A 9,023-nucleotide genomic window follows, 5' to 3' on the forward strand; every position below is an offset into this window, starting at 1 on the left:
TTGGAGACACAACAGATGAATTATAGCATTTTGTAGATATTGAATTATATTTTTACATTCACTCACAATACTTGGAGTGAAGAGATCAAAAACTCTGTTAGAACAAATTGTAATGCATTTTCTCTCTTGTTTCTATTTTTCCCCACCTTTCCAATATACTTACATACTTTTAATAGGCTGGTAAATCTCCCAAATATTAGCTCACATCCAATCATACTATTTAGAGAGCTTCTATGATTCATAAACATGCCCTAATGGATTTGGAGCAAATTCACAATTTCAGTATTTACCAAAATGTTAAATACTATGATTTGTATTGCCGGTATCAACAGAGCTAAAGTAGACAGATCAGTAAAACTTCTCTGAGAAATGGCTGATCTTAGTCATGGAAATGCGTAATTGGGCATTAATATTGTTTTTACTGGAGATCTCTTATTTGGCACTCTAACACCTCATACTGCTAAATCAACAGGCAGCTCATTCTTACCTCTGTCATAAAGTATCAGGGGTTTTCCATAAGCCTCAATGTTAGATGCATTGACCAGTAATAAATGAATCTTTGAGTCAGACACTGAAGCAGATCATATCATGGTTAAATATGAAACAAACATTTCACTGTAAAAGTCAAGGTTTAAATCACATCTGATATGGGACTCTAGGGAAAGATTTTGCTCAGAAAGAGAAAAGAAGGGTGTAGCGAACACCTTGGAAAGGCTCCCTCTATGTGTATGTTCATCCACAGAGAAAAAGGCCTAACCCAACTTCCTGTTATGGATGGCAACTGTGGTGTAAACCAAAGAACTATCAAGCAATCAGCTAGGGCTCTAGCAGGCTGAGGTCCAGCCCCAGACCTGCAGCTGAGTGGATTCACTCCGTGGATAGGCCTTTTGGTGATAAAAAGAGGAGACAGAATGAAATGAATGAGGTTTCTTTGAGAATAAATGAGGAGGACAAGCCTCTGGGGCTGTTTAATCCTAAACACAAGGCAGTGTTGACCTAGACACTGAGGCAAGGAATGGTGATGAAAGGGCAGGATGGAGGCAAGGATGAAACACACTACTGCAGCAGGTGATCTCCAGGTGGTGCAGTCCTGGGTTCCGATGAATCAGACATAACTGGGGCAACTTGGTTTCAACCACCTGGAAACTAAGGCATTAGGAAACGGTGAGAATATAAATTCATGTGTCATTTCTAGCAAATAACTGACTTTTTAGCTTAACAACATCTCACATACCAAATGTCCACCTAGATTCTTATAGTCTTTAAAATGTGCTAGGTTTAAGATTTTGTGTATTTTGGGCTTATATGATATTTTAGGCATAGAGTAGGAGAGAAGAGCCAAACATATCTTCATCTCAGACATCACTATTCCCAGATAGAATCAGTGGTAGCAATCCTTCCCATGACTGTCAAACTGCGAACTAAGGGGTTTTACAAACTACGAAGACTAAAGGGTCCGTATTAGTCCCTCCTGTATCAGCTGGCCTTGATAATACCTCTTAGAGATATGGGACAACTGTTACATCACCTTTCTTCCCGCACAGAGCACTCAGATGAATCCATAATTTTTGAAAGAGAGTGAGGCCTAGAAGGTTTTGTGGGAACTGTCCAAGGTGGCAAAGGAGGAAGAGACCTTGGAATCAATCTGTAAGATAGCACCTATTGTCACCAATTTTAAAAACAAACCAAAAAGGAGAACTTTTATCTAAAAAGCTCTGGCCTTTTCTTAGCATTCCAGGAAGACTTCTCTGAAGGTTGTCCTGTAGCTGTGGAACTGGTGATTGGATAGGTCTCAATGTTCGTGATAAAATCCTTGATGTATCAAAAACTAAGCTGTCATTGAAGGACTACATCCTTCTGGGAGGAGGATAAGTCATCCTGGAGAAATGGAGCAGAAATGGTTGAAAGAAAAGGAGATTGATGAAAATCTGCTGACAAGATATTACTAGGTCATTCACTGCTGTATAAAGCTTTTTATTTGCTCTTGGTTAGCTCTTCCTTCTGTTCCTTCCAGCAATAACTTGAACCTTTCCTAGTCTGATCTCTTCAGGTATTGCCTCTTCCCATCCCTCTCCCTTTCCTTCTCTATCTCCTTTTTTCTCTCTCTTTCTCACTCTCTGGTAGAAACTTTCTCAATTCATGTTTTGCTGTCTTCAGACTCTTCATTTGCACCTGGCTTTCTCTATTTTCATTTTATTCATTCAAATACTCAATTTCTATTTACTGAGAACCTTCACTGTGCTAACTGATCAAGACACATGATGAACAGGGCAGTACAAGACCTTCTCCTCCTGGAAGTCTCCTCATATTTTAGTGAGAGGGGTAAAAATAAAACAAGCAAAGATATAACGTATCTTTCTCGCCTGCCACTTTGGTGGAGACTGTGGTAGATGCTAAGAAAGAGGCAGAGTAACTTTGTGACTTGATCAAAACGGAACTTGGCTGGTAATGGTTACCTTAGAACAATGGTCCCTGAGAAGGTGACATTGTAAGCTGACACTGGAAGGATAAAAATGACACAAGCCTGAAAGAGCCTAGAGAGGTGGGTTCCAGGCAGAATGCACAGGAGGGTAAAAGTCAGAAGCAGGAAAGAGTGTGCTGTGTTTTCATACCTAAAAGTAGCTGCTGATGGCTGGATCTTAGAAAAGGGGAACATGGCATGAGTGAGGTCAGAGAGGTTGGCAGGGACCAGGTCATACAGAAATTTCTGGGCCAACATGAAGCATTTATGTCTTATTTATTTTCAATAGAAAGCCATTTTAATCATTCCCCAAACTCACACCTATTAGCAGTCATTCCCTATTCTCCCCTTGCCAAGGTCCTGGAAACAACTAATTTTTCAGTCTCATTGCTTGCCTATTCTGAACATTTTACATAAAAGAAATCATTCAAGACATAGTTTTTTTTTTACTTATCATAATGTCTAGTTTCTTTTACTTAGCATAATGTTTTCCCTATGCATAATAAAATTAGTATAGGTTCATCCATATTGTAGCATAAATCAGTACTTTTTACCTTAGATAATATTCTATTACATGAATATAACACAGTTTGTTTACCTATTTATCAGCTGATGAACATTTAGGCTGTTTCTATTTTGGGGTTATTACAAATAATGCTACTATGAGCATTCGTAAACAAGTTTTTGTGTGGACATATATTTGCAATTCTCTTGGTTATATATCAAAGAGTGAGATTGTGGGATCATATAGAAACTCTATGTTTAACATTTTAAAGGACTGTTAACTGTTTTCCAAAACTGTTGCATTATTTATATTTTCACCAGCGATGTATGAGGGTTCCAATTTCTCCACATCCTTGAAACACTTCATATCATCTGGTCTTTTGATTATAGCCATCCTTGTAGGTATATATTTCATTGTGATTTTGATTTGTATTTGCCTAAGCACAATGAATAATACATTAGTTAATACTGATGTAACAAATTCATAATCCAGGAAGGGAATTTAAAACTAGTATGAGCCCAAGTTTGATCGACTGGTTGATTCACTGATAGGCCCCAAAGAGCAGAAGATAGCAAATGCGAATGTTAGATTGCCCATTGAATACAAAAGGAAAATATTTAATCACATCTTGTAAAATATATTGTCAACACTGGAATCAAAGTTGATGGATGATTAGAGTCAGCTATTGTAATTTGGAGGCAGACTTATGTAACAGGAATGTAACAGGATAATATTTTGAAATACTAACTAATGTGTTTTCCTCCTTGGTATCCACAGCAACAGAGTCAGCATATTCTGCTCAACTTGACACTCCTACAGTGCCACATGGTGCCTAACCTAAAACCTATTAATCATCCCTATTGATTTAAATGAGCACTATGTGTCACCTTTGCTGAGAAATTATATGCTTTCTTCTTATTGCCACCATTAATGCTGAGCAGCCTTCAGAATTTTGCCCATTGAGTATTGAGAAGTAATTGTGACTACGTATTCATCTAAATTTTGTCAGCTTCCTTCCAAAGTGTAACCTGTAGGCAACATCTTTTCCAAAGCCCCGTGTATATGCAGGCATACCACAAAGACATTGCAGGTTCAGTTCCAGACCACTGCAGTAAAATGATTATTGCAATAAAGACTGTCATCCAAATGTTTGAGTTTCTGAGTGCATATAAATGTTATATTTACACTATGCTACAGTCTCATAAGTGTGTAATAGCATTCTATGGAAAACAATATACATACCTTTATTTATTTATTTATTTAAGAAAGACCAGGTCTCACTATGTTTCCCAAGATGGAATGCAGTGGCTATTCACAGGCATGATCTCACTACTAATCAGCATGGGAGTTTCAACCTGCTCTGTTTCTGACCTGGGTCAGTTCACCCCTCCTTAGGCAACCTGGTGGTCCCCCACTCCCAGGAGGTGACCATATTGATGCCAAACTTAGTGTGGATGCCCAATTGGCATAGTGCACTACAGCCCAGAACTCCTGAACTCAAGCGATCTTCCTTCCTCAGCCTACTGAGTAGCTGGGACTACAGGAACGTGCTACCATGCCAAACACATATCTTAATTTAAAAATACTTTATTGCTAAAAAAAAAAATGTAGAGGATCATCTGAGATTCCAGAGTCACAATATTTTTGCTGGTAGGGGGTCTTACCTGGATGTTGATGGTTGCTGATTGAGCAGGGAGGTGGTTTAGGTGGCTGCGGAAATTTCTTGAAATAAGATGATGAAATGCCACATTTATTGACTTCTTTTCATAAAATTTTTTTCTGTAGCATGTCATACTGTTTGATAGCATTTTACTTACAGTGGAGCTTCTTTCAAAATTGGAGTCAACCCTCTCAAAGCCTGCCACTGCTTTATCAACTCAGTTATGTAATATTCTAAATCATTTGTTGTCATTTTATCAGTTTTCACAGCATCTCCACTAGGGGTAGATTCCACTCAAGAAACCACTTTCTTTACTCGTCGGTGAGAAGCAACTCCTCATTCATTCAACTTTTATCATGAGATTTCAAGATTAAGTCACATATTCAGGTTCCACTTCTAATTCTAGTTCTCTTGCTGTTTCTACCACATCTGCATTTACTTCCTCCAGTGAAATCTTGAAACTTGCAAAGTCATCCATGAGGGATGGAATCAACTTCCTTCATACTATCCCTGTTAATGTTGATTTTGACCTCTTCCCATGAATCACAAATGCTCTATGGCATCTAGATTGTGAATCTTCTCCAGAAGGATTTTAACTTACTTTGCTCACATCTATCAGAGGATCACCATGGCAGCTATAGCCTTGCAATATGTATTTTTTATGTAAGACTTGAAAGTTGAAATTACTACTTAATCCATGGACTGCAGAATGAATATTGTGTTAGCAGGCATGAAAACAATATTAATCTTCTTGTATATCTCTAACAAAACTCTTCAGCGACTAGTTGCATTGCCATTTAGCAATAATATTTTGAAAGAAAACATGCTTTTTTCTGGCAGTAGATCTCAATAGTGGGCTTAAAATACTCAGTAATCTATGCTGTAAACAGATATGCTGTTGCCCAGGCTTCATTATTCCATTTATAGAACACAAGCGGAGTAGATTTAGCATTCTTTTTAAGGTCCTTAGGATTTCCTAAATGGTGAGCATTGGCTTTAGCTTAAAGTCACCAGCTGCATTAGCCCTAATAAAAGAATTAGCCTAGTTTTGAACCTTTGAAGCCAGGCATAGATTTTCTTTAGCTATGAAAGTCCTAGATGACATCTTCTTCCAATAGAAGGCTTTTTTGTCTATACTGAAATGTGTTGTTTAGTGTAATCATGTTTATCAATTATCTTAGATTTTCTTGATAACTTACTGCAGCTTCTACATCAGCACTTGCTGTTTCACCTTGGACTTTTATGTTATGGAGAAGGCTTCTTTCCCTAAACCTCATAAACCATCCTCTACTATCTTCCAACTTTTCTTCTTTAGCTTCATCTCAGCCTTCATTGAATCAACTCTTCAAAGAGAATTAGAGTCTGGTTCTGGATTAGGCTTTGGTAAGAGAATACTGTGACTGATTGGATCTATCCAGACCACTAAAACTTTCTCAGTACCAGCCATAAGCCTGTTTTACTTTCTTATCACTTGTGTATTCACTGGAATAGCGCTTCTGGTTGCTTCCAGAACTTTATTTTTTTTTTTGCATTCACAACTTGGTTAACTGTTTGGTGCAAGAGACATAGCTTCTGACCTCTCTCGGCCTCAAACTTTCGATTTAGCATAAGAGACATGTGACCCTTCCTCTCATTTGAACACTTTGAGGCCATTGTAGGGTTATTAATTGGCCTAATTTCAATATTATTATATCTCAGAGAATAGGGAGGCCCAAAGAGAAGGAGGCAGATAAAAGAATGACGAGTCAGTGAAGCATTCAAAACACACACACATTCATCGATTAAGTTCACCCTTGTTTATGAACACAGTTTCTGGCATCTCAAAACATTTACAATGTAACAACAATGGCCACTGGTCACAGAGAACCACAACAGAAATAATTGCAATAAAAAATTTTGAAATATTGCAAGATTTACCAAAATGTGACACAGAGACAAAGTGAGCAAATGGTGTTGGAAAAATGTTCTCAATAAACTTGCTCAATGCAGGGTTGCCACAAACCTTCAATATGTACAAAATGCAACGTCTGTGAAGTTGCCTGTAATAATGCTGTAATGCTGTGATTGGCTTGGCTTTGATTCTTGCTTTTTTCTTTAAGATTTGTTGGAGGGGCTATGGCTGCCTACAGACATATGCTTCAAAATGGAGATCCTAGATGCTCCATTCAATATGATATGACGCTAAACGAAGGAAGCCATTTTAAAAGCTAAAGATAGAAAGGAAGCATTCAAATTGACCAATGCTACAGCCTTTAGCTGATGCACTATCTGATTTCAAGACTTACTGTAAAGCTAGATTAATAAGGACATTTGGTGTAGGAAGAGACACATAGACCATGAAATCAAATAAAGTCTAGAAATAGATGCACATGTATGCCATCATTGAATTCTGGTAATTGTTCTGAGTAAATTTAATGAGAAAAGTTTTCAAAAATCCTGTTATAATAATTGGGTAGTTATATTAAAAAGTGAAACAATGTATCTCAATTACTATTTTGGATCATTCATAAAAATTAATTCAATATGGCCTATATATATGAATATAAAAGGTAAACGAAAATTTTAAGAAAACTTACAAAAGAATATCTTTCAACCTTGGAGGTAGACAATAATTTCTCCAAGAGGACAAACATAAAATATGATTAATCATTTAAAAAAATGGCAAGTTTGACTTCATCAGCATTCAAACTTTCTCCTCCTCAAAGATATTCTCAAGAAAATAAAAAGTCAAGCTATAGACTAAAAAATTACAGGGGCTGGGGGTGGTGGCTCACGCCTGTAATCCCAGCACTTTGGGCAGCTGAGGTGGGCAGATCACGAGGTCAGGAGATCGAGACCATCCTGGCTAACACGGTGAAACCCTGTCTCTACTAAAAATACAAAAAATTAGCTGGGCGGGGTGGCGGACGCCTGTAGTCCCAGCTAATCCGGAGGCTGAGGCAGGAGAATGGCGTGAACCTGGGAGGCGGAGCTTGAAGGGAACCGAGATTGCGCCACTGCACTCCAGCCTGGGCAACACAGCTAGGCTCCATCTCAAAAAAAAAAAAAAAAAAAAAAAAAAGCACAATACATTTATCTATCAATCAAAGAACTTGTATCTACAATATACAATTAACTCCGACAAATATAAAATGGCAAAAACTCAATTTACAACAAAATAGACAAAAGATTTGTAGATAGATTTCACAAAGGAAAATTTACAAATGATAATTAAACACAAGGAAAAGTTTTCAACATTATTAGTAATCATGAAATAAAAATTAAAAACCCAATGGGATAGCATGAAGCTAAAAATTTAAAAAGAGTTATGACGAGGATATGGAGAAACCAGAGCACTCTTACTTTGCTAGTGGGAGTATGAAAAGGTAAAACTACCTCTGGTAATAATTTGGTAATTTTCTATAAAGATTAATATATACATATTATATGGTCCAGCAGTTCTATTCCTAATACTTATCCTGAGGAAGTGAAAATAAATAATCTGATTGTTTCTGTGTAAAAAATTATCTCAAAACTTAGTGGGTTAAAACAATAGCTATTTATTGTCTCAGGATTATCTGGGTTGATAGGGGACTGGACTCATCTCTGTGAATCTTTTGCTCCATGTGGCTGGAGTTGCAGACATCTGAAATTTGACTGGGTTGGAAAGTACAAGACGATTGCTTACACAGTTGCAGGTTGGTGCTGGCTGTTAGCTGGGAGCCCAGTGAGGCCCATCAGCTGGAGTGCCTTGGTTCTCTTCCATGTGGCCTCTACACATAGCTCAGGCTTCTCAAAGCGTAGGGGTTTGGTTCCAAGAGGAATCATTCCAAAAGACCAAGGTGGAAGCTGTAGATATCCTTGCACAAGTTACACAGCATCAATTCTGCCAAATTATATTGATCAAAACCAGCCACAGGGCCAGTTCAGATTCATGGGTAGGAAACATAGATGCCACATCTCAATAGGAAGAGTGACAATAATTTTATGGCAATCTTTTCCCTGTGACGTGCAAAAGACTTATATAATAATGTTTACAGCCACTTCATAATAGTCAAACTATTGAAAATGACCCAACTATCCATTCACAGATGAATGAATAAATAAACCTGGGTATATTTCTACAATTGAATGCTTAATTTGAATTATTCAATGAATATTTAATTGAATACAAAGAAGTATACTACTAAGATTCACGATAACATGTGTGAATCTCACAGACATTAAGTTGAGCAAAAAAAAGCCAGGCATAAAAGAGTACACAGTGGATGATTCCATTTTTAAAAAGCTCAAGAGTAGGCAAAACTAAAAATCACAACAACAATTTCCTCTGGAGAAGAGAATGAATGGAAAAGAGCATGGATTTTCTGAAAAAAAAAAAAAAAAAAATGAAAATGTTCTCTTGATTAGGTATTTAC

Source organism: Hylobates moloch, unplaced genomic scaffold (genome assembly GCF_009828535.3).
Source record: "Hylobates moloch isolate HMO894 unplaced genomic scaffold, HMol_V3 SCAFFOLD_2, whole genome shotgun sequence".
Lineage (NCBI taxonomy): Eukaryota > Metazoa > Chordata > Mammalia > Primates > Hylobatidae > Hylobates > Hylobates moloch.